Raw genomic sequence first — 27,326 nt, forward strand, 5'->3', positions numbered from 1 at the left:
GAAACACAGAATCTGAAATAGGCTCTAGGGTCCAAGCTGTCAACAGAGCCTGACACTGGGATCAAACCGACGGACCATGAGATCGTAACCTGAGCTGAAGTTGGATGCTTACCTGACTAAGCCACCCAGCTGTCCCTGCCCCCGGTGAATGATTTTTTAATGTATTGTTGGATTCAGTTTGCTTATTTTGTTGAAGATTTTTGCATGTTCATCAGAGATGCTGGCCTGTAATTCTCTTTGTGGTGTCTTTATCTGGTTTTGGTATCAGGGTAAAGCTGGCATAGAATGAATTGGGAAGTTTCCCTTCCTTTTATGTTTTTCTGGAACAAGTTGAAAAGGACAGGTTAAACTTTCTTTTTCCTTTTTTTTTTTTTTTTTTTTTTTTTTTGGATTAGCTCTTCTTTACATGTTAAAATTTACGTCTGAAGTCATCTGGTCCTAGACTTGTGTTTGTTGAGAGTTTTTTGATTCCTGATTCAGTTTCCTTGCTGGTTATTGATTTTTTTCAAATTTTCTATTTCTTCTTGTTTTAGTTTGGTAAGTTATATATTTCTAGGAATTTATTCATTTCTTCTAAGTTGTCCAACTTGCTGGCTTACATTTTTTCACAATATTCTCTCATAAATGTTTGCATTTCTGTGGTGTTGGTTCTTATTTCTACTCTCACATTTGTGGTTTTATTTATTTTGGTCTTTTCTATTTTCTTGTTGATTACTCTGGCTAACACCTTATCAGTTTTATTAATTTTTACAAAGAACCAGCTCTAGGTTTCATTGATCTGTTCTAGTATTATGTGGTTTTTTTTTGTCTATCATTCATTTCTTCTTTAATCTCTTTTTTAAATTTTATTTTGAGAGAGACCACACATGAGTGGGGGATGGGCAGAAATATAGAGGGAGAGAGAGGGAGAGAGAGAATCCAAGACAGGTCCATGCCGCCAGCAGAGAGCCTAACACGGGGCTCGATCTCACAACTGTGAGATCATGACCTGAGCCAAAATTGAGAGTCAGACACTTAACCAGTTAGGCCACCCAAGGGCCCCCTGCTCTGATCATTACTTGCTTTCTTCTGTTGGCTTCAGGCTTCATTTGTTGTTCTTTTTCTAGCTCCTTTAGGTGTAAGGTTAGGTTTTTTGAAATTTTTCTTGCTTCTTGAAGTAGGCTTATATTACTATGTACTTCCCTCTTAGGACCACGTTTGAGCATCTCAAAGGTTTCAGAGCAGTGTTTTTTCATTTCCATTTATATACACATATTTTTTTAAATTTCTTCTTGTATTTCCTGCTTAACCCATTCCAGTGTACTAGCACGTTATCTAACCTGCATGTATTGTTTTTAATAATTAAGGCCTGTTTTTATGATCCATTCTTGAGAATATTCCATGTACACTTGAAAACAACGTGTATTCTGTTTTAGGGATGGAACGTTCTGAAAAAAATCTCTTAAGTCCAATCTGGTCTGCTCTGTCATTCAAAGCCATTGTTTCTTTTTTTTTTTTTTTTTTAATATATGAAATTTATTGTCAAATTGGTTTCCATACGACACCCAGTGCTCATCCCAACAGGTGCCCTCCTCAATACCTATCACCCACCCTCCACTCCCTCCCACCCCCCATCAGCCCTCAGTTTGTTCTCAGTTTTTAAGAGTGTCTTATGCTTTGGCTCTCTCCCACTCTAACCTCTTTTAATTTCCTTCCCCTCCCCCATGGGTTCCCGTTATGTTTCTCAGGATCCACATAAGAGTGAACACATATGGTATCTGTCTTTCTCTGTATGGCTCAAAGCCACTGTTTCTTTGGTGATTTTCTGTTAAGATGTATTTTTTGGTGATTTTTTTAAAGATCTATTGATGTAAATGGGGTGTTAAAGTACCCTATTACTGTCTTATTATCAATTAGTTCCTTTATGTTGGTTTTTTGTTTTATGTACTTGAGTGTTCTCATGGTGGGTGCATATTTACAGTTGTTAGATCTTCCTATTGGATTGTACCCTTTATTATGATATAGTAGCATTTTTTGGCTCTTGCTACAGTCTTTGTTTTTGGTTGTTTATTTATTTTGAGAGAGACAGAGTTGGGGAGGGACATAGGGGGAGAGAAAATTTCAAGCAGCCTCCATGCTGTCAGCCTGGAGCCCAACATGGGGCTCAAAGCCACCAGCCATAAGATCATGACCTGAGCCAAGACCTAGTCGGTCGCTCAAATGACTGAGGCACCCAGGTGTCCCACAGTCTTTGTTTTAAGGACTCTTGTCTAACAAAAGTATCGATATTTTTTCTTTTAACGTGATAAATTTTTCTCCATCCCCTCGCTTTCATTTTTTTAAACAGAATTTATTGTCAACTTGGCTAAAATAAAGTGTGTACAGTGTGCTCTTGGTTTTGGGGGTAGATTCCCGTGGTTCATCACTTATAGACAACACCCAGGGCTCATCCCAACAAGAGCCCTCCTCAATGCCCACCACCCACTTTCCCTTCTCACCCACTGCCCCCGATCAACCCTCTGTTTTCTGCATTCGAGTCTCCTATGGTTTGCCCCTCTCCTTCTCTGTTTGTAACTATTTTTCCCCTTCCCTTCCCCCACGGTCTTCTGTTAAGTTTCTCAAGTTCCACATAAGAGCAAAAACATAGGATATCTGTCTTTCTGTGACTTATTTCATGTAGCCTAATACCTTCCAGTTCCATCCACATTGCAAGAGACAGCACGATTTCACTCTTTCTCCTTGCCAGGTAGTATTCCAGTGTATATATAAACCACATCTCTTTCTCCATTCATCCGTTGATGGGCATTTAGGCTCTTTCCACAATTTGGCTATTGTTGAAAGCACTGCTATAGACATTGGAGTACATGTGCCCCTATGAATCAGCACTCCTGTATCCTTTGCATAAATTCCCAGTAGTGCTATTGAGGGGTTGTAAGGTAGTTCGATTTTCAATTGTTTTGAGGAACCTACGCACTGTTTTCCAGAGTGGCTGCACCAGTTTGCATTACCACCAACAGTGCAAGCATCCCCTCACTTTCAATCTGCAGGTGTCTTTATGTCTAAAATGAGGTTTTTATAGGCAGCATACAGATGGGTCTTGTTTTAATCCATCCTGTCACCCTAGGTCTTTTGGTTGGAGTGTTTATTCCATTTATATCCAAAGTAATTGTTGACAGGTATGTATTTATTGTCATTTTACTACTTGTTTTGTGGTTGTTTCTGGAGATTTTCTCAAATCCTTTATTGTTTTTCTCCCTTTGATGTCTTTCTAATTTGCTTTCATGATATATTTGGATATGATAAGCATTAATTTGTATATCACCTCTTCTGCGTGTAGCAGTCTATATTAAGTTGATGGTCACTTAAGTTAGAGCTCATTTTTTTTCTCCTCCCCATGTTTTGATAAGCTATTATATTGTATATCCTTTTTGGGGGCATTCCTTGACGATTTTTTTTACAGAAATATACTTTTTTACTGGTTTTACATTTCCTGCCTTTATACTGTCACTTTTGATCTCTCCTTTCCACTCAGAGCCCCTGATAATATTTCTTACAGGCTGATTTAGTGGTCACAAACTCCTTCCATTTTTGTTTGTCTGAGAAATTCTTTATCTCTCCTTCTATTATGAATGATAGCCTTACTGGATAGAGTATATTTGGCTGCAGATTTTTCTCATGCAGCACTTTGAATATATCATGCCATTTCCTTCTGCCTTGCAAAGTTTCTGTTGAAAAATCTCCTGCTAGCCTTGTGGGTTTTCCCTTGGAAGTGAATGACTTGTTTTGCTGCTTTTAAGATTTGTAGCAGTGGGGCGCCTGTGTGGCTCAGTCGGTGAAGCATGACTTGATCTTAGCTCAAGTCGTGACCTCGCAGTTCGTGGGTTTAAGCCCTCCAGTGGGCTCTGGACTGACAGCACAGAGAGTGCTTGGGATTCTCTCTCTCTCTCTCTCTCTCTCTGCCCCTCCCCTGCTTGTGTCTGCGTTCTGTCACAGAAATAAAAAAAAAAAAAGCAAAACCAAAAAACAAAACACTAAAAAAAAAAGAAGATGTTAGCAGTATATTTTGCAAATTTAATTACAACATGTCTTGGGTGTTGACTTTGATGGAAGTTCTCTGTGCCTCCTGGATCTGGATGTCCGTTTTCTTCTCCACATTAGGGAATTTTTCAGCTGTGTCTTCAAATCAATTATCTGTCCCCTTCTCTCTGTCTTTTTCTTCTGGGACTCCTATCATATGAATGTTTTTACATTTGACGGAGTCACTGAGTGCCTTAAGTCTATTCTTGCATTGGATAATTCTTCTTTGTCTTCTTCAGTTTCACTGCTTTCCATTACTTTGTCTTCTAGGTCATTAATTTGTTCCTCTGCTTCTTCCAGCTTGCTGTTCATTTTTACTGCACTCTTCATCTCTGATTCTTGAACTCTGTTATGTCTATGGTAAGGGTCCCTCTGATGTCTTCCATTCTTTTCTCAAGTCCAGTGAATATCCTTATGATCATGGTTTTAAATTCTCTATTAGGCGTGTTATTTACATCTGTCCCATTTAGGTCTCTGGCCATGGCCTTATCCTGTTCTTTCATTTGGGATAAATGCCTCTGTCTTTTCATTTTGTCTAAGTATCTGCAGCTTCTGTGTGTTAGAGAAGCCAGTTACGTCACCTGCTCCCGAAAGTAATGGACTTAGGAAAAAGACGTCATGTAATGCCCAGGGTCTAGCACTTCAGGGAGTGTCACCAGTGTGTGCTGCATGTGTTCTGCTGTTGTTCTGGCTATGCTATCCTTCAGGCCAGTCGTCTGCAGAGGCTCTCCTTGCCTGGGCTGGTGAGTGTTTGGTCCCTGGCCTGAATGTAGCGAGTTTTAACTAGGTGTGCTCTGGTCTGCTTAGGAAATGAGACCTGTCACCACCTCTACTGGAACTGAGGCCAAGGGAAACTCTCTGGTTGGGAGATGTGGTGTGGGCAGGCATTTGTCTTGGTCTGGGGGATGGGTCTGCTGTGCTGGAACTCAAGCAAGAGTGATTGAGAAAGGTAGTTCCACCAGAGTGCAAGGGGGTGGTGCTTGGTGTAAGCAAGTTAGGTAGCCAGTGTTAGCAATGCACTGCTTCCTGCAGGTGGCTTTATGTTTGTGGTGAGGGGCAGGAGAAGGAGATGGTGCCAGCCAGCAGCTTTGTTCCTACAGACAGGTCTCTCTGAACTTTGCCTCTGAGGGACGTGCTCTGAGAAGAGCAAATAATCTCCCCACTGTGTGCCCCAGGCACTCTTCAGACCACTGTATCCATGCTGTATGCTCCCACGTTGTTTGCCTGCCCTCTGTCCAAGAGCAGTGCAGTACCTCAGGACTCTAACCCATCTAAACCGGATGCCCTTTAAAACTCCAGACTTTAAGCACTACTGGTTGCAAGAACTCACGAAATACAGCCCCTCTTGTTTTCCAAGCCAGTGGGTATGGGGATATGTTCTCTCTGTGCATTCCCCTGTGTGTTCCTCTCTCTCATCCTTACCCACAACCTCGACTCCCTCCCCTCTGCAGCAGCCAGGATATGTTTCTCTTCTAGGCGACACTTCTGCATCAAGGACCTTCTTTGATGTGGCCTCTTTTCTCCCTTTTGTTGTGGAGTTTGTTCTGTCAGTCTTCAGGTCAATTTCTGGGGTATTTAGGGTGAGCTGACTGTTATCTAGTTGTATTCGTGGGATGAGGCAAGCCTAGAGTCCTCCTACTCCTCTGCCATCTTCCTGTCTCTAAGATCTTTTGCTAAGATTCCCTTCAATTTCAACAATTCTTACAAGTAGGCTGGAATGCCTCTTTAGAATTTCCCCTCAAGTTAAGGTAGAAGCACAGACATACGATTTGAAGCACAATAGTTGAAAAACTAGAAAGAGTCAATTTGATAACCAAAATTGGGCCTTTGATCTGATTTCAATTAAAGGAAATAGGCAGCTTTGAGTATTTTTTAATCCATTGAATACTCAATCTTCATTCTCCTTTCCTCAGTGAGGAAATAAAGAGACTGTTATGGAATCATTTTTCATCTTTTCAGTAGCAAAACAAATGTACTGTCCTTTAGCACTACTTAAATCAACTGCACATTCTCCTTTACCTTACTCCAACCTTGTTTGTGTGGGGAGGTAAGACCATTTCATCTTTGTGTTGTCCCACAATGCTTCTCCATATCATACAAGTTGGCTTCAAAAATTTTTTTGTCATTCAAATTACCAATCTACTATTTGTTTCTGATAAATCAACTTAATACTACCTCACTTTGTACAGCTGTATTATTTGAATGATGTAATGTTTATCCCATTAATTATATGCCGAGCTATAACGTCTAGCTATGCATATCTTTCTATTTAAGTGAAAGAAGGGGATACAGGCTACTGTGTTTTCCAAGAATGTAGGATCTGTGCCAAGAACAGGATTAACACCAGTGTTACACACAAGAACCAGGTCAGAAGAGGATCTCATTGTGAACTGCAAGATGATGGATTAGCAAGATTGCTTAACAGGAAAGAGGAATAGCCCAGAGTTAATATTTTCCTTCCTAGATGGTGAAAACTATGGATGAGTCTATGCATTATAATGAGATAATAAAATATAATGAAGTAAACGGTAGACTGAGTCAAGAGATCCTATGGCCAAGATTTGATGGAAATGAAAGTGGGCAGCACTGACTGAGACACTAAAAGTTTGCACAGGCGGGGAACCTGGGTGGCTCAGTCAGTTGAGCCTCAACCTCTCAGGTCATGATCCTAGGGTCATGGGATCAAGACCCCTGTCAGCCTCCACACTAAGTGTGAAGCCTGCTAAAAATTCTCTCTCCTCTCTCTCTCTCTCCTCTCCCTCTCTCTCTCTCTCTCTCCCCACACACCCCCTTGTCCTGCTTGTGCATGCTCTAAAAAGATATATAAGTAAGTAAGTAAATAAGTAAATAAGTAAATAAATAAATAAATAGTCTGAACACACTAAAGAAAGAGCATTTTATCTTTTTGAGCCTGACTTCACATTGAGTCATGGGGTCAGCAAGGCATAGGCTGGCGAAAGGGTCCTTCAAGAAGCAAAAATCTCTATAGGAGCAAAGTTAAGTTCTACTACATTGACTTTTTATTATTACACAAGTGACTGGTAATTTGCAAGATAACTAGGAAGAAGTTTTCATAAAATTTGATATGGTACTGGCATAAGGACAGACATATAGATCAATGTATTAACATTGAGAATATAAAAATAAACTCTCACATTATAGTGAACTGATTTTCCACAAGGGTGGCAGACAATTAAATGGAATAAGAATAGTCTTTGTAGCAAACGGTACTGGGACAGATGGATATCCACATGCAAAGTAATAAAATCAGACCTCTACCCCATAGCATATATACAAAATTAACTTAAAATCTAAGAGCTAAAATGATAAAACTCTTAGACAAAAGCTTACGTGTATATGTTTGTGACTGGATTTGGCAATGATTTCTTGGACATGACACCAAAAGACAAAAGCAGATTAAGTTTACTTCATCAAAATTAAAAACTACTATGCTTCAAATATCACCATCAAGAAAGTGAATAGGCAAGTGACTAAATAGGAGAAAATACCTGAAAATCCAATATCTGCTAAGGGATTTGTATGTAGGATATTTAAATAACTCTTCCAATAATGAAAAGACAATCCAATATAAAAACAGGCAAAAGAATGGATTAGTTCTTTAAAGACGATACAGAAATGGATAATAATCACGTTCAAAGGGAGATGTTCGGGGTGCTGGGTGGTTCAGTCAGTTAAGCTTCTGACTTGGGCTCAGGTCACGATCTCACGGTTTGTGGGTTCGAGCCCTGCATCAGGCTCTGTGCTGACAGCTGGGAGCCTGGAGCCTGTTTCAGATTCTGTGTCTCCCTCTCTCTCTGCCCCTCCCCTGCTCACACTGTCTCTCTCAAAAATAAAAGAGACATGCTCAACATCATTAGTTCTAAGAAAATGCAAACCAAAAACCACAAGATGCCATTTCATACCCACTAGAATTGCTATCATAAAAGCAACAGATAATGACAAACATTGGCAAGAATCAGGAAAATGGGAACTCTCAAAAACTGCTGATGAAAATGTAATGTTGCTGCCACTTTGCAAACAGTCTGGCAGTTCCTCAAAAGGTTAAACTAGAAAAACAATTGTTCTAAACTTATTTGAGAGAGAGTGCACAAGTGGGGTAGAGGGACAGAGGAGAGGGAGGGAGAGAATCCCAAGCAGGCTCCATGCTCAGAGCAGAGCCCAATGTAGGGCTTGATTCCACAACCCTGAGATCATGACCTGAGCTGAAATCAAGAGCCGGCCACGCACCCGGCTGAGCCACCCAGGTGCCTGCCCCTCCTCAAAAGGTTGAAAAAACAAAACAAAAACAAACAAAAAAGGTTTATTTAGCAGAGTTACCATATGAAGCAGCAACTGTATTTATAGGTATATACCCAAGAGAAATCAAAACATGTTCACATAAAAAGTTGTTCATTACACAAAAAATAACCTCACAATGGATGAAAGACCTCAATGGAAGACAGGAAGCTATCAAAATCTCAAGGAGAAAGCAGGCAAAACCCTCTTTGATCTTGCCTGCAGCAGCATCTTATTCAAAAAGTCTCTGGAGGCAAGGGAAACAAAGGCAAAAATGAACTAGGGGGACCTCATTAAAATAAAAAGCTTGTGCACAGCGAAGCAAACAATCAACAAAACTAAAAGGCAGCTGACAGAATGGGAGAAGGTATTTGCAAATGACATATCAGATAAAGGGTTAGTATCCAAAATCTACAAAGAACTTCTCAAACTCAACACCCAGAACACAAGTCATCCAGTGAAGTAATGGGCAAAAGACATGAATAGACACTGCTCCAAAGAAGACATCCAGATGGCCATACAAATCAAAACCACACTGAGATACCACTTTGCGCCTGTCAGAATGGCTCACATGAACAACTCAGGCAACAACAGATGTTGGTGAGGATGCAGAGAAGAGGATCTCTTTTCCATTGCTGGTGGCAATGCAAGCTGGTGCAGCCACTCTGGAAAACAGTATGCAGTTTCCTCAAAAAACTAAAAATAGACCTACCCTACGACCCAGCAATTGCACTACTAGGCATTTATGCAAGGGATACAGGTGTGCTGTTTCGAAGGGACACATGCACCGCCATGTTTATAGCAGCACTCTCAACAATAGCCACAGTATGCAAAGAGCCCAACTGTCCACCGATGGATGCATGGATAAAGAAGATGTGGTATGGGGTGCTTGGGTGGCTCAGTCGGTTAAGCGGCCGACTTTGGCTCAAGTCATGATCTCGCGGTCTGTGAGTTCGAGCCCCGCATCGGGCTGTGTGCTGACAGCTCAGAGCCTGGACCTGTTTCAGATTCTGTGTCTCCCTCTCTCTGACCCTCCCCTGTTCACGCTCTGTCTCTTCCTGTCTCAAAAATGAGTAAAAAGTTAAAAAAAATAAAAAAATAGATGTGATATATATATATTCATTCCATGGAGTATTACTCGGCTATCAAAAAGAATGAAATCTTGCCATTTGCAACTACGTGGATGGAACTGGAGCGTATTATGCTAAGTGAAATTAGTCGGAGAAAGACAAAAATCATATGACTTCCCTCGTATGAGGAATTTAAGAGACAAAACAGATGAACAAAAGGGAAGGGAAACAAAAATAATATAAAAACAGGGAGGAGGACAAACACAGGAGACTCATAAATATGGAGAACAAACTGAGGGTTGCTGGAGGGGTTGTGGGAGGGGGGATGTGCTAAATGGGTAAGGGCATTAAGGAATCTACTCCTGAAATCATTGTTTCACTAAATGCTAACTAATTTGGATGCAAATTTTAAAAAATAAAAACTAAAGATACAACAAAAAGAATAACGTCCCGCGCACGACCAAAAAATTTCTCAACCCAGGAAGCCTCTGGTTTGGGGATTCAGGACATAAGGACCTTCTAGAGAAGTCAGAGCTATGGACTGAGTTGGCTGAAAGCTAAGCTTTTCACAGGGAAGACCTTAAAGTGGCAGCTAATTTCATGCCATAACCTTAATTCCTTTCTATAGGGATCTACAGAAAATCCCTCGTTATTCTTTAATAAGCTTCATCAGTTTTAGATATTCTTACAAATTTTAGTTTTTGAGACCTTAATGATTCTTTAGGACATAGTAGCAGGACAACGCCTAGCACTCTCCTTCATAGAAGACTGATCAACAGAGTGTCATGTTACTCGCATGAAAAGTTCCCTAATACAATGTGACTCATTTATAAGAGGTCTAGAAAAGAAAATAATTTTCAATGTCTCTTCAGCCACAAAAAGGACCAGTCAACAGAATGTTCTAGTTCCCCTGAAGGGTATAGCTGTCTAATGAAACTTGCATGTATATTATATAGCTTTTGTGACTGACAGAAACGAGTTAGTCAGTGTATCTACCTCATTGCTCCCACTTAGGATTTATAATGTGAATCCTACAAAGGAGGGTGAGAGTGGGATGACATTAACTGTTCCGCTTGAAAAACAGATGGGGTTTCACTAACTATCAGTAAGTTAGAATCCTGAATGGCACATTAGTCTCTTCTGAGATTGAATTGTGAAATCTCTGAAAGGCTGATGAACTCAAGGGAGTGGAAAAAGAAAATGAGTTTCTGAACTTGCAATGGTAGGAACACTATGTTACTAGGTAAGGCCCTGACAGAGCAGACATTTCTACTTTTTTACTGGCATTTCTTTTCCTTTACAAATCCAACAAAAAGTCCATTCCTTTGAAAAGGACGTTTGCATAAGGACCTGCTAGTCATTCTTGATGAAGACAATAAATTGCAAACTTGTAATTACAAATTACAACTAATCACCATTAACATAACCCGTTCTCAAACTCTCACTGAAGGGTTGAGACTACAAGAGAAAGTCAAAATTCAAGATGAAATGATCACTCAAAGTGTGCGGAAGTTTGAAACACGCTGAAAAATATTAGCAGGGACTCACACATCTGTATGCCAACGTTCACAACAGAATTATATACAATAGCCAAAAGGAGGACTAAACCAAATGCTCACTGTGGTATATATAAATTGTTGCTTTTCTTAGATTCTCACAATATTTTTATTTAAATCTCACTACAAACATCAATGCTTTATGAATTCAGTCAACTTCGTCTATATAGAAGAATTACATCACTAGTAGCAAGCAGGAACAATATCAACCAAATATTTTGATCAGGGAGATTTTCCATATGATCAGTGAAATAAGGATTCCTTTCAGTAGGACAGGCATTAAGAGATCGACTTACCATACTTGCCTTTAGCAAGTTGCTCTGAAGATCTTGAATTTGGGCCGCTTGATGTTTGATGGTTTCTTCTTGCCTGGCATTTTTAACCTTTAGCCTAAAATGCAGATCTTAAGATAATTATTCTCACACATAGTTTTAAAACAGTACCGTGTAATTTCTGAACAAATGAGGGTATTACAGAAATTCTTAAAATTGTATCAAGAGGAAGATTTGGGAATTGTACCAATTTTCTCATTGTGTTTTGTGGTAATGGTGCAAAATTGAGAGATAAGATGCCAAAATTTTGCATTTCAAAATAGCTCAAAGCTGGAACTTGTATCCAGCTTAACAATGATATACTGGCATAACTAATACATTTCTCACTGCTTATCTGCTTTACAAATAATCAAGCTATTTTCTGTTAGGTTTAAATTCTACTTTAGCATATGATCTTTCATCTTCTCAGCGTATCTTACGGCCTCTGCATGTCGTTCCTGTGCTTCTTGCAACTAAAATAAAGAAAAAAAATAATTTTAAATACCGACAATCTAGTAGAACACCATCACCTGTTTCTGTAACTAAATGTTTTTGTTTTTTGTGTTTTTTTTGACTTGAAAGAGAGACAGAGAGGGAGAGAGCACACACAGGTGGGAAGGGAGTCAGAGGAAGAGACAGAGAAAATGGCAAGCAGGCTGCAAGCTCAGGTTGAAGCTTGATGTGGGGCTCGGTCTCATGACCGGTCTCATGATGTGGGGTTTGGGATCATGACCTGAGTGGAAATTAAGAGACAGGACCCTCAACCAACTAAGCCGCCCAAGCGCCCCTGTAACTAAAATCTTATTGGACCCAGCCACACCCTCCTCTACATGCTGGTTGACTGCTACTTTGAGGTCATAACAAACGAGTTCAGCTTCTACAACAGAGGCTATGGCCTACAAAGCCGAAAACATTTCAATACTGTTACAGAATAGTTTACCAATCTTACTCTCCTACAAAAACATAACGTTGTTAATGTTTTTAAATTACATACGATCAGATAAACATAAAAATATATCTACTGGTCAAATGGAGGAAATATAGGAATTTACCTTATGGTAAACATTTCTGTTTTCATATTCCAAGCACCATATCAACTATGATTTTAAATATTCACATAGGTGAATGACATTGCTATTCTCGTGATTATAAAACTGAACATGCTGTTTTCAGTGACTACGAGATATTTCATGGAAGAGTTTGACAAGCAGTATCCTAGTAGGAGCCAGAAAGCCTGGGTCTGAATTCCCAATTCTGCTGGTTATGAGCTGTAAGACCTTGAGCACACTACCTAAAACTTCCGTGTCTCAGTCTCTGCATCTGTAAAATGAAGGTAATAACAGCACCTACTGGGGTACCTGAGTGGCTCAGTCGGGTCAGCGTCTGGCTCTTGATTTCGGCTCAGGACATGATCTCAGGGTCATGTGATTGAGCCCCACATCGAGCTCTGCATGGACAGCGAGGAGCCTGCTTGGGATTCTCTCTCCCTCCCTCTCTCTCTCTCTCTCTCTCTCTCCCTTTTTCTCTCTCCCCACATGCCCTTCCCAACAATCTCTCTCTCTCTCTCTCTCAAAACAAAGGACCTGTGGACAGGTCCACATTGTCTGTGGACAATGCTCACAGACTACAGTACAAATAGCACCTCCTTGACTGAGTAGTAGATCCTTTACATGACCATCAGAGGCAAGGGAAAGCCACTGACATGGAAATAATCGAGTCTTGCGAAACTAAAGTTCCTCAATCATTTCATGTCCATACTGTTTACGTTAGGCTGCTTTAGCATGTACTCCGATGAAGAGATTAAGGCTTTGTGGTAACAGCATATCAGAAAAGCTGTCCCCAGATATTTGCAGTTGGTAAAGTGCTATAAATGTGTAAATCCCAGTCCTGGCTGTGTAATGAAGAAAGACAAATTTAGCGTGCTTTATCATAGTGAGAGGGAAACAAGAACTAAACATTTGATTGAACATTTCTCCTCTATTTGATTAAGTGCTTTCATTAATAGTTTTACTTATGTAAGTGTGTGTGTGTATAGAGATATACACACATCTTTTTAACGTTTATTTTTTGATACAGAGCACGAGTCTGAGTGGCGCAGAACGTGAGGGACCCAACGGATCCAACGCAGGCTCTGCTGACAGCAGAAAGCCCGATGCAGGGCTCCATCTCAAGAACGTGGAGATCATGACCTGAGCCAAAGGCAGACTCTGATCGGACTGGAGCCAGCCAGGCACCCCTCAATTTAGTATTTCATTTCTTAGCATACATTTAGAATAAAAGCTTTGTTATACCAATGTTTCCAAGAAGAATTTATTGATACGGTATAAAGTACTTAATTTTATCGGAAAAACCGTTAAAATATTTTCAATTTATACAAGGATAAGTACCACACGTATCAAATAGTATCATCCCTTAAATTTATACTTAGGAAGACGAAATTACCTGTCATGAAAAAAATAAAAACAATGTCAAATAAAGGACTAAATTGCTCTGCACAGGCTAGATGACAAGTGTCAAGAGAGTTAAAGCTAATGGGAGTTAGAACAGTCAGAGAAAGTTCATTGGAAAGGAGACTGTGAGCCAAGTCTTAATAACACAGGTTTACTCAAGAGGAACAGAAACTAAAAAGACAGTAAGGACAGCATGAGTAATGGCTGAGAGATGGTGACATCAACCCAATTAACTCAGAGGATAAAATCTGATGGCAGAGACAAAAACGGATGTCCACACAAGAACTACGTGAATGTTCATAAGCAGCAGTATTAATAGGCAAGAAGTGGACACAACCCAAAGGTCCATCAACTGATGAATGAACAAGGGCTTTAGCCCACAATGGAGTACTGTTTGACAATAAAAAGAAATGAAGCTCTGATATGAGCTGTAACCGACACAAATGAACCCAGAAAACATTAAGTGAAGCTAGCTAGTCCCAAGGGACCACACGTTGTGTGACTCCATTTATATGAAATATTCACAAGAGGCAGCGCCATTGAGAGACCAAGTAGTAGACTGAGGCTGGGGGCAACGGGGAAGGGTTTCCTTTCAGGGTGAGGAAAACATTCTACTTGATGGCAGTGATGGTTGCACGAGTGTACACAGAGACAGTGAACTGTGCATGGTGAATGGGTGACTTTCACGGTATGTGTATTGTACCTCAAAAAAGCTTTAAAAAAACCCAATGGCAGGACACAGAGAATGTTCTTAATTCTCGCTTTTGGGCGTCCATACTATACATGATCTGAATATTTCCGTGCTTTGACAATATGCCTAAAAGGCAAAGAAAATGAAGGAAATGCCTAAGTTCAAGTGGTTTGTCAAGTGATCTTTCTGTACACGTCATCCTGATATCAATACGCATTCTTCCCAAAAGTGAAGATGAGAACTAAGAAAATTATCTGAGACATTCCATTAAACATTATCTTCTGATTTGATCCAGCTCGCCTCATCATGGTAATAGAGATATCGTTAAAAAACATTGTTTAGTAGGGGACAAAAGTCTCTTGGGGCACCTGGGCGGCTACGTCAGTTAAGCATCCAATTCTGGTTTTCAGCTCAGGTCATGATCTCACGGTTCATGAGACTGAGCCTCACATTGGCTCTACGCTGACAGCATGGAGCCTGCTTGGCATTCTCTCTCTCTCCTCTCTCTGCCCCTCCGCTGTTAACATGCACGCACACACTCTCTCTCACTCTTTCTCTCTCAAAATAAATAAAAAAACTGTGAAAAAAATTTTAAAGAATGAAAGAAGTCTCTCAATTTCTGTGAGGAAGGATACAAAAGCCTCAACTTTCCTAAGAGTATTATAAGAAAACAATGTATAACACGAATAGTAGAAGGGAAGGCAGAATTTACGAAATAAATGCATTGTAAAGATACTAAAATCATAATAAATTAATTAAAATGAAAATACCAAAGAAAGCGGTCCATGGACATTAGTATCCTAAAACACTTTATATTATTTAACCAGCTATAAGTTAGCTGTTGACAGGTTACATTTATTACATACCTGACTTCTGATTTGACCTAATTTCTTCTTGAGATCCCGTGTTTCATCTTCCAGACGAAGATGGGACGTAACCTCTGGGGAAGCCTCTGACACAGACTGTTTCTTCAGAGTATCAGCCAGTTCTTGTTGAAGTTGTCTCACAACTACCTAATAAGACATTTCTGTTACTGATTTTCTAAATCATCTTATTTTTAAATTATGTTAATAATAGACAACTCTCATATACGTACTTTGAGAAGTAGCAACGCATACATCAATTCACCGTCTTTCTGTAACACACACATTCCTGTTCACTGAATTCAGTTAAAGACACAAAAGGTGTTATCTCCCTGCCTAGTTCTGATTTTTTATGGTGTCTCTTTCCAGTCTTAGCACGACAATTTCATCCTGCAACATGTGGTTTTTATGCAACCGATCTTGTGTTTTCTCATGATTATCAGAAAGCTAAGTAAAACCAAGCACATTTTCAGATAGCACTCAATAAAATGCCATTATCATGATTTTCTTTGAAATGAAAGTATCATCTATGTTTCAACAATGGAAAGGTTGCAGGGGGTGCCAGGGTGGTTCAGTTGGGTAAGTGTCTGACTCTTGATTTTGGCTCAGGGAATGATCTCACATTCTGTGGGTTCAAGCCCCACATCAGGCTCTGTGCTGACAGTCAGGAGCCTGCTCAGGATTCTCGCTCTCCCTCTCCCTGCCCCTCCCCTGCTTGCATTCTCTCTCTCTCTCTCTCTCTCTCTCTCTCTCTAATGAATAAAGAAACATAAAAAGAAAGGAAGGTAGGAAGGAAGGTTACAGTAAGTGAATATCCAACTGGAAAAAAATACAGTTGGCTCCAAATCTCACATTTTATACAAGCATAAGTTCCCAAAAGTTCAGAACTTTAACTGAAGATAATGAAGGCATGAAAGTAAAAAAGAATTTGTGAGAAAAGTGTTCAGAATCTCAGAATTGGAAAAGCCTTTCTCTGATTTACAGCAAACCCAAAGGCCTGAAATAAAAGATTAATAAATCTGACTACACTTAAAAATTGAGTTTAGAGTAGATATCGAACACAGCTACCTCACAGTAAAATCCTTAGCCCTGCATATACTCGGACAGATTAAATTTCCTAAAATTCTTCTTTCCTGAGAATATTTCATAGATATCCACTTTGCTACCATTTCTATAGTCAGTTATAAGAATTATATCTATTGATAACTGACAAATCTAGGCACTGTACTATAATAGAAACACTTCTACATACATCAATGAACTCATTTGGTTATCACAATTCTAGAATGGAGAGATTAAAACGGTGAGCTGCAGGACTCTCCCCAGGTCTTCTCACTCCACAACTAGTGCTCTTGCACCAACCACTGCCACTTCTCTAGTGTAAATACACAAGTACAAAAGAAGTCTTGTATTTCAAAACACTGATAGGAAATAAGGTGAAATTTATACATCTCTTAGAATACCATGAGATTATTTACTGCTACAATAACTTGTATTTCCTCTTCATGTTGAAAACAGTAATAAATATAAAAGAGGGGAAATACACTCAACTATTTCATTAGGAATAAAATACCTATCAATAAATTATCATTAAGTATATACCACAGCATACCATTGTTATCAAACATTCCTTGTAATGAAATAGGATGCTACTTGAAGCAAAATTACTTTTCTCAAAAGTAGGAGACTTGATGCTGAAAATATGATCAGTGAACTGGCTACACTCGTCCTCCTGTCCATTAGCGAAGTGGTCAACTAACCTATTAATATATCAAGGCAGTGAAGTAACTGTTCAAAACCAAAACACATGTTGCTAGTAGCAATAGTTTTGAGATTAGGGAAAGCTCATCGATTCCTACAGAAAGTAATAAAAGCCTCTCCTTTGGATGAGGACATTATGAATGTCACTAGTTGTTGCAGACAAATGCATTTAATCAAGAATATTATTTTATCCAGTGAAGCAAAAATGCCACCGTCCCCCATGCCCCTCCGCAAAATATATGTGCTTTTAAAATCCTCTATAGTTTCCATGATGAACAGAGTTCAGTTTCATATATACATACATATATATATATATATATATAGACACACACATATAGACACACACACACGGAGATAAAAATAATAACTAAAAAATAGAATGTATACAAATACATACACACATGTACTTCAAAATAACTAAAGAAGATATTTTAGAATTAGTTTTCTTATGAGCCATTTCTAGCTCCTTTTGCTTGCAAAGGTGATTGTTTAGACTTCCATCTTGTAAGACTCTGGCCTTCTGTTCTGGAGAAAGTTGCCACTGAGTGTCACTGCGCTCTTCTACAACCTGGAGAAACATTTCATTATGATTCTGCTCTCATCCCATTAAAAAAAAAAAAGGTCAAAAGCTGAGGAGGAGAACTTTAAAAAAATGTTCAAAGGAACATGATCCCATGTTTTAATTTATTTTAAACCTAAATAATATATATTGAGTCATAGGGATACTATAAAATATATATGTATAATATACCAAACTATGTAATATTGATGGAAATACAGTTTTTATCAAAAACTGATTTACCTGATTTTTTGCGGCCTTCAATTCCATGTTTAGCGTTCTCAGAGCGAGTTCAACTTGTTTTGTTTCAACTTCTTTCTTATATTCGTCTTCTTTTCTTCTTAACTTTTCCCTAATTTTTTCATATAACATATCAGCATTTCTTCTTTCTTCTTCTTCTTGTTTTAAGGTACATCTGCAATTACATGTGCTTCTTTTAAAATTTGCTTTGGTAGACATAAAAAGTTCATTTTATGATCTGGTTCCACATAAGTTGGCTTATTATCCAAATGAAAAATTTCTATGTTCTCCAACTGTTTTCCTTGTAGGGCTCATGTTTTTAATTTCTCAGTTCAATCTCTTCCACACCATATATACAGTTGAAAAGAAGCCAGGAGAAAGCATTATGCAACTTAGTTTTAGTCAGTAATAACTCTGATAGATGTTGTAGGAAAGGAAGTTTGAAATTATTCAGGAAAGTTAGAGTTGAAAATTACCCCTTTTCCCACAGGTATAATTATTCCTCCATAGGACAGATAATTCACTCATAAAAAAGAGAAGTTGCTGTCTACAAGCAAGTTTATCAATTCACTGGAAATAAAATTTCCACTTGACGAAACCTTACAGGTACCTCTAAAAATGATGTGCAGTGAAAGACAGCATCTGTGGATGTTGTTTCCACAACATACACGTGCAGATTACTGTCATCCAAGACTAGGCTGACGAGTCTAATATCTGTTGCCTATGTTTTTTATTTCTTCTTCCACAACACTTGCAACTTACCTTGTTGATGATTACCTACTTTAGGAATCACTTAAACATCCCTTCTAGAACAACACAGGATACGTATTAATTAAGTAAACAATAAAGAGTAATATGACCTTTCAGCATACACTTTTGAAATAATTTTATCTACCTATGACAGAGATGTTGAAAAAACTTATCAGTAATCACTTTCCGTATTACTTTTTTTAAATGTTTATTCATTTTTGAGAGAGAAAGGGAGAGCCCATGCAAACAAAGGAGGGGGAGAGAGAGAGAGAGGGAGGCAGAAAATCCGAAGTGGGCTCTGCACTGACAACACACAGCTCGATGTGGGGCTCGAACTCACGAACCCTGAGATCATGACCTGAGCCAAAGTCGGACGCTTGACTGACTGAGCCACCCAGGCACCCCCATTTTACTTTGTTTAAATTTTTTATTGAGACAGAGATGATGCAAGTGAGCAAGAGTGGAGAGAGAGCAAGAGAGACAGAATCCCACGAGGGGCAGACAGACAGGGAGAGACAGAGTGTGAGAAGAGGAGTCCACCCGAAGCGGGGCTCGTGCTCACCCAAAGCAGGGCTTGAGCCCACCCAAAGCAAGGCTCAAACTCACGAGATCATCACCTGAGCCGAAGCCAGATGCTTAACCAGCTGAGCCACCCAGGCACCCCCACTTTACCTTTTAAGCCCTGCATGTTAAGAAGCAAACGGAATCAATTTTGGGGAATTTTACTGTCTTGAGAAAAATGACCATTTTATACTCTGTTGGTAGGTACAGAAAGTAATATAAACTTTCCTGAGAACAATTTAAAAATATGGATTAAAGACCTTTTGTAAAATTTTTATACTTTAACCAGATTATATTATATTGAAGAATTGATTCCAAGTAACCAGACATGTAGAAACAGATTTATATAAAAGACATTCCTGACAGCATTAATTAAAATACAGAAAGATGAAAAACAAGAGAATTCAATCTCTTCAATAATGATGTTTCTTGGACTATGGTGGACTTTTATATGGCCGTTAAAATTGTGATTTGGAATACACATTAAATTATTATAAGTATTCACTGTTAAGAACTTGCTGTGTTATTTCCAAGAATCGCACACCTCACAACACTAAACAAGTATTCTTTCCGGGAAAATCCCATAAGGTAAGTCAGCAATTGCAAAACTGCCCCTACACATCTGTAGTATAAAAGGAAAGAGCTGAGATATTTCCTTCAAGCCAAGATGCTATACCTCAAACAGCAGAATTCACGTTCCCATTCCACTTTTTGATGCTCTAACCGTGATATCATGTCTTTGGCTTCTCGTAGCTCGTTTTGTAGTGCACTAACCATTTTTTCCATTTTTGTCATTTTTCCCGTAAGAAGTTTACAGTGATTTTGTTAAGTTTCCGTAATTTCTCATAGGAAACAAGTATATCTTGGATTTTCAAGAAGCCAGCAGAATCTGCATCAGAGAAGAAACAGAAATAAAATATATGAGGACTTTTTGCATATACAGGCCTGTGCATCTTCAATTCACTCATTCACACATTGAATAAATGTGTGAATATATATACCTTCAATGGAAGATGTTATACTCAGCTCTATAGATACAATAGAGAAAACCCTTGGCTCTCGATTAGCCTAAAGTCTAGTGAAGGAGAAAGACAACTCAAACGGTAATTCTAAATTCAGATAGTTCCTATTAGAAGACAGAGTTCTGTGATCATAACTTGATCTAGATTGGGCCCAAGGAAGATAGATTTCCCTGAGGAAGAGATAACTATACTGAGGAATGAAGGAGGAGCAGGAGACAATTAAGCAAAGGAGGAAGACAAGCACTCTCGACAGTCTAGAGCATGTGCCAAAGTTCCACTGTAATCTGTTCTGGCCAAGGTGGGGTAACACATACTGATTGATCTTCCTACCTGAAGCAAGCAAAAACAAAACAGACAAAATACAATTTTAACATGATTTTCAAGACGCAGAACTTCAGACAATGAAGGACAATAATGATCCCTGAAAACAAAACACGTTAGCCTAACATATATGCCCCAGCTCACTGCCTTGAGAGAGTTTTCAGGCTACGACACAGGAGACATAAATTATTTAAATAGATTTCACCAGACTCCTTGAGTCGAGGTGGCAAAACTGAGAGTCTGGTGAAGTCAAGGCAGATAGAGATGACAGGTCAGCACCCAGGAGAGGAGAAAGCAGAACACAGAAAGAACCCTGAGCATCTGCACAGGGTCCCCTTTGGCTATTCAGCAGAGTAACAACCAGTGCATACATGGAAGGAAGTCATCAAGGGAAAAAAATCTGAAAAGAGTAGAGGAAACACTGCCTGGTGCTCCCACAGCACGAGGGACAGTATCTATTCACATTAGCTAAGATAGAAAAACTCATAATTTGAGTTAGGCTGATCACCACTCTGGATTCACCCAATAATTCATAAGAGCAAGACTAAAGGATCCAACTGTTTGTAAGTAACTTAACTATATCTCCAAACAAAGCATGAAAAGATAACTAGAGGCATAGAAGCTATTGTTTTCAAAACCAAATAGCACTTACAGAGATGTAAATTATGTTAGCCATGAACAATACGATGGGTAGGAATAAACACATATTAGACATCACAAAACAAAAGACTGAAGTTTAACATTGGAAACCTGGGAGAAAACTTCAAGTGGGAAATACACACTTGCCCAAAGAGGCAGGGGAAAGGGACAGGAAAAAAAATGGCCCAAATCTTCCTAAACTTCATGAAAACTATAATCCCACCGACCCAGGAAGGATCTGTCTAGGAAAGAAGAAATGGAAGTCAACTTTTGTAATTTTCCTAAACTATATACGATGTGGTATAACATTACTGGAAGGGAGACTGTGATGCTGAAGCCACAGACTATAAACCCTAAACCAACCACTAAAGCAGCAAAACTGAAAAGTTCTAGCTAGGAAGCCTAAATAAATAAGTGAATAAATGAATGAATGAATAAATAAATAAATAAATAAAACTGAATCATAAAAATTACTCGATTAAAAGAAAGCGGAAAAAGAAGAGAACGGGAACAAGGAGCAGTTAGGACAAAAGCAAGTCAAACAGCAAGATGACAGATTCAAATCAACTATCTCAAAAATCACAGTAAATGAAAACGGTCTAAAAGCCTCAACTAAAACGCAGACTATCGAATGGATAAAAAAGGAAGACTCAACTATATGCCACCTATACAAAATGCACTTTAAATGTCAAGACAGAAATTTGTTCGAAAGACAGAGATATGGTATACCACACTAACACTTGACCAAAGAAGGCTGAGCTAGAGTGGCTCTATGAATACCAGACAAAACAGTTTCAAGCAAAAAATTATTACCAGCAATAAACAACAGGTCATTGTATAATCATAAAAGGGTCAATTAAGAGCAATCTTAAATGTTCATGTATCTGTTAATAGCTTCAAAGTACATGAAGCAAAAATTGATAGAACTGAAAAGAGAAATAGGCAAATTCACAATTATAGTCTGATATTTCAATAGGCTCAACATCAGCAAGGGCATAGTAGACTTGGCCGCCACTATTCTTCTCAAGGATCTATGGAACACTTACCAAAAAAGACTATGTTCTGGGTCAAAAATAAATCTTAATAAAAGGAAGAAGTCAAGAGGCCTGAAGTCATAATAGTGTGTTCCCTGACCACAAAGCAATCAAATCAGAAATCAAGCACAAAAATATCTCTGGAAAATACTCAACTATTTGTGAACTACAGAACACATCGAAATATCCCCTGAGTCAAAGAAGTAATGAAAAAATAAAAAAAAATTAGAAAGGATTCTGAACTGAATGAAAATGAAAACATAGTAGAATTTGTAGAGCCCTGCTTCAGTAGCACTCACATGAAGACTGATAGCACTGAATGTATACATTAAAAAAGAAGAGGGAAGTGCGGTGCTCCTTGCTGCCTTGGTGGCTCCTCCCTCAGCTTCCCAAGCACCCCGCCCTGCCCCGCCCCACCCTGGCAGTGGCTGGAGAGCAGGTGCTTTGTTCACACGTGCACAGCAGGCACTTGGGTGGGTGGGGGCGGGGTCCGCCACCTGCCAGGAATTGAAGGTGGGGGAGTAGCTGTAGGAGGCGACCCCCCTAGACTGAGGTGGGCATGGGCCGGGCCCCAGGCTCTGCTGGAGCGGGAGGCGGCGGCGGTGGCAGAGGCATGGCCCTTCTGGAAGGGAGAGCCCAATGCCTGTGCACCTGTCTCCCCTCCCTTCCTCTCCGCCCCTGCCATGGGTTTTGTGCTCTAGCTCCCCATCTTTTTCTCACTACCTACATCATCACCCTTCTTCCGACTTCGCTTCCCAGCTTCTTGCGACCGTTTCTCTCACTTAAGCCTCAGTTACTCAGGCTCCTTTCACCCTAGTCCTGCCGGAGACTTCATATGCCAGGAGTCTCTTTCCTGGGATGTCCCCATCCTTCCCCTCTCCCCACATCCTATTCTGGGCTGATGGCAGCCAGAAATCCTTCCTATTGCGTTTACCGGCAGTTTCCACCTGGCCCTGAAGCTTGGCGCAGATCAAGTCCACCACACCCACGCTGAGAACGACCCCTAGGAGAACCACTTGTCCCATGGTGGTATTGGACAATATGTTCTCGATTTTCCTCTGGTTGCGCATTTTAGTCTGAATATTTGTTACTCTCCACCGCTATGCTTTACAAACGTATGTTTTGGTTGCATGACAAGGAGTTAGGAATGAGCCAGAGACCATTCGCAGGTAAGGAGAAGATTTACACATTTAGGATTAAAGGAAGAAAGGAGAAACAGAATGTTAAGAAGGTTAGATTCCTCAAAGTATTTTGAGTCGTGGCAGATGCTCCCCAAAGCATAACAATACTGAAAAGAGAAGTAAACGCCAGGTCCTTACTAGGCAATGCTCCAAAGACATTGTCCACTTTCTAACTGTGATGATGAAACATGGTTACACTGGTGAATTGAAAATCATTGATGATCACAGACTTGGGAAAATTGTTGTGAACCTCACAGGCAGGTTAAGCAAGCATGGAGTGACTGGCCCCAGAATTGATGGACAATGCAAAGATCTAGAAAAATGGCAGAATAATCTGCTCAGTTTGGTTTCATTACACTGAGCACCTCAGCTACAGTCATGGACGTGAAGAAGCCAGATGAAAACGCACAGAAGGGGAAATCCTGGGATTCTTTTTCTAGGGATGTAATACATATATGCAAATAAAATGCCTCAGTGGAAACAACAACAACAACAACAACAACCACAAAAAAAAAAAACAAAAAGAAAACAAAATAAGAAGGAACTGTACCTAGAATATACAAAGAATTCTGAAAACGCGACAAGTAAGAAAACAAACAAACAAATTTTTAAAACAACCAAAGATTTGGACAATTCAAAGAAGATACACAGATGGCAAACAAGCACATGAAAATATGCTCACCATCATCCATTATTAGGGAAATGTATATTGAAACCATAATGAGATGTATACTAAATATCCATCCGAATGGCTAGGATTTAAAAAGCTGACAATACTAAGTGTTCATGAATATGTATGCAGGAATTGGTGCTCTCACAGACTGCTGGTGGGAATGGAAAACCGTACAACTCCTTTAGAAAACAATTTGGCAGCTTCATAATAAGGGACTCTAAAGGGACATGAGATTTTTAAGGGTGACGAATATGTTAACTGTCTGGATTATGGTTATCGTTTCATACGTGTAAACATATGTCAAAACTATCAAATGACACACTTCATATATGTGCAGTTTACCTAACTAAAGCTGTTGGAAACGAAAAGCTCTTTCACAGGAAGAAACGTTTAACACAGTGGATAAGACACAGACGGAAAGAAGGATGTAAAACCATACAAGATGAAGCCAGAGGACTGTGGCCTTTAACCTAATAGCAATGAGAATTAATAGCTAAGCTTTAAGCAAGGGGGTACCATGATGAAAGACACTTTTTAAAACATATACTAATTATGGTTGCAGTGTAGACCAAGGTCCTGGGAGGTAGAACGGCAGGGAAAACAGTCCTGAGGTTATTTCAGTCATCTAGGAGAAAAATAATGACCTGACCTGGGTGAAGGCACAGAAGAGAAGCAGAGTTAAACATATTAGATGTGCCATTCCCACTAAGAAAGGTACAGTAGAAATGACGACTCTCTGGCTGAGAGGATACAATAGTTCTCCTTTTATTTTAATATAAAACATATTTCTGAGATGAGCAGCTCTATAATACAGCAGTGCTCTATGGTGCAGTAGTAGGCAAGGTGTGCACATATTACTACAGCAATGTACGTAAAAAGGCTTCCTACCTTTACAATCCATGCCAAGTTGTTCAATCAGCAACATGAAATTCTTAGAGTAAGACAACTCACAATGCTCTGAAGCTGTTTCAGATGACTGAATGAAGCCGACAAGGTCATCCATAGAAGTAATTTGCTTTTTGACCTACCAATGAATAATACCATTTCAAAATGTCCCCCAAATATTTATAAAATATACTAGGTGTAGAGAAGTGATAAATAGCCATCTTTTTATAAAAGCAAAAACAGGGGCATCTGAGTGGCTCAGTCGGTTGAGCATCCGACTCCATTTTGGCTCAGGTTATGACCTCAGAGTTCCTGAGTTTGAGTCCCACGTTGACCTCCACAAGGACAGCATGGAGCCTGCTGGGGATTCTCTCTCCCCATCTCCTTCGGCCCCTGACCCACTTGTGAGTGCTCTCTCTCAAAATACATTTTAAAAATAAGTGAATAAACATTTAAAAGGTGAAACCACAGAGACTTTTTAAAAGAACGGATTTTTATCAAAAAGACACTGTTATCCATAGCTAGTATTTCTAAGTAACTTTTTCACAGCAAATGTCTCTACAACAAAGGAAGATTTTCTATTTTTTCACTACATCTTTCATAAAGTATTTTTTTGCCACTGAACAATATTCCTAACAAATATGTATCAAAATAATATAATAAAATAAAAATAAAATAAATAATAAATAAAATAAAATTACAATGTCTATTTTGCTTACCTTGTTCTTTTTCTTAGAAATTTTCTTCGCAGGTCTGAAAAAACCCAACAATTCTTTTCAGGCAAATATTAAATATTTAAAATACAAAGCCTATCTAAACCTATTGTTTCTGATATAAAATCTCTGCATTTGAAACTAATTTTCTACAAAGGTATTAAACAACGGAGTAACATTAAACAACATAGAAAATACACTACTGCTAATATTAACAAAGGATTAGGTGTATCCAGTTATAGTATATGTGCTGCTGAAGCGAGCACAACAAAGTACTAAAGTTAGATAAAAACCAACAAAAGCAAAGGAAAATCCTAATGCTACTAGCATTATTTGATAGGAATGATACCATTGTTTGTGTTGTTGTCATTTTACTAAAAATAAGCTTTTACTGGCACTAAAACCTACTTGGAAAGTGCAAGTTAAGTCCCTATATGAAAGAACCCCCTTTTTTTTTTTAATTTTTTTTTTAATGTTTATTTATTTTTGAGACAGAGAGAGACACAGCATGAACGGGGGAGGGGCAGAGAGAGAGGGAGACACAGAATCGGAAGCAAGCTCCAGGCTCTGAGCCATCAGCCCAGAGCCCGACGCGGGGCTCGAACTCGCGGACCGCGAGATTGTGACCTGAGCTGAAGTCGGAGGCTTAACCGACTGAGCCACTCAGGCGCCCCGAAAACCCCTTTTTAACAATCATGATATTAACGTGTTGGAGCCTCACTATGCAACTACTCTCTAGGCATTACTATGAGCACTTTACATGTCTTCAAGGTATTTGAAGCCCCACAAAAATCCTATGAAGTAGCTTAGTATATTAAGTATTTTACACAGGAAGAAAATGAGGCACAGAAAGTCGAAGTGACTTGCCCAAGAAGCCCTAATCGCTGGCCAAGAACAGAACCTGAATTCAAACCCAGGAATGTGCCTTCAAAGCATGTGTTTTATACTATGTGGTTACAGTAATACTCCAGTGTTTCTAACTAATATGACAGCAAATGAATTTATATTATGATTCGATTTCTAGCTATAGAGATACATAACAATTTCTGAATCTTACACATTTTTAAAGAGACTTTATACTTGGCAAGATGGGAAATCTACCTTCAATAAACTAAAGATTTGCTTCTTCTAGAGAAGTTCCTCAACAGGCATTCATTCATTCATTCATTCATTCATCATTCATTCATTCATTCAACTGTCTATTCCCACATTCAACACATACTTATTGAGCATACAATCTGTGTCAATGGCACTGTTGGTACAGGAAGCATGGTTTTTGCAATTTAGAGCTCTCTAGTCCAAAAGGAATAATCTGTTATGGATTACTAGTTTCTTTTCCAATTGTAAATAAACAAAATCTTCCCCTTTCCCCAGAATCTAAATAAATATTAACTTAATAGAACCAGATACTTTAAAGTCCCTAACAAAATCATAGCTATTTGTGATACTATCAAAGGCACTGGGTATCTAAAATCATCAAGGAAGGATTAGCTTTGTTCAGAATGGCCTCAGTGTTTGCATACGTTTATGATAAGTGTGTGTGTGTGTATACATACACATATATACATACAGAACTCATACACATATACTTATATATACATATAGAACTTATACAGCCATATATATGTATATGTATATGTATATATGTATATATACTTGCATACATACATATATATTTTTAAATCTGCACATTC

General features: G+C 39.0%; 1 pseudogene; it reads right to left on the bottom strand.

The window, feature by feature from the left end:
- Window positions 1-27,326, bottom strand: part of LOC122212379 — a 48,050-nt pseudogene that overhangs the window by 13,617 nt on the left and 7,107 nt on the right.

Source organism: Panthera leo, chromosome F3 (assembly GCF_018350215.1).
Source record: "Panthera leo isolate Ple1 chromosome F3, P.leo_Ple1_pat1.1, whole genome shotgun sequence".
NCBI lineage: Eukaryota > Metazoa > Chordata > Mammalia > Carnivora > Felidae > Panthera > Panthera leo.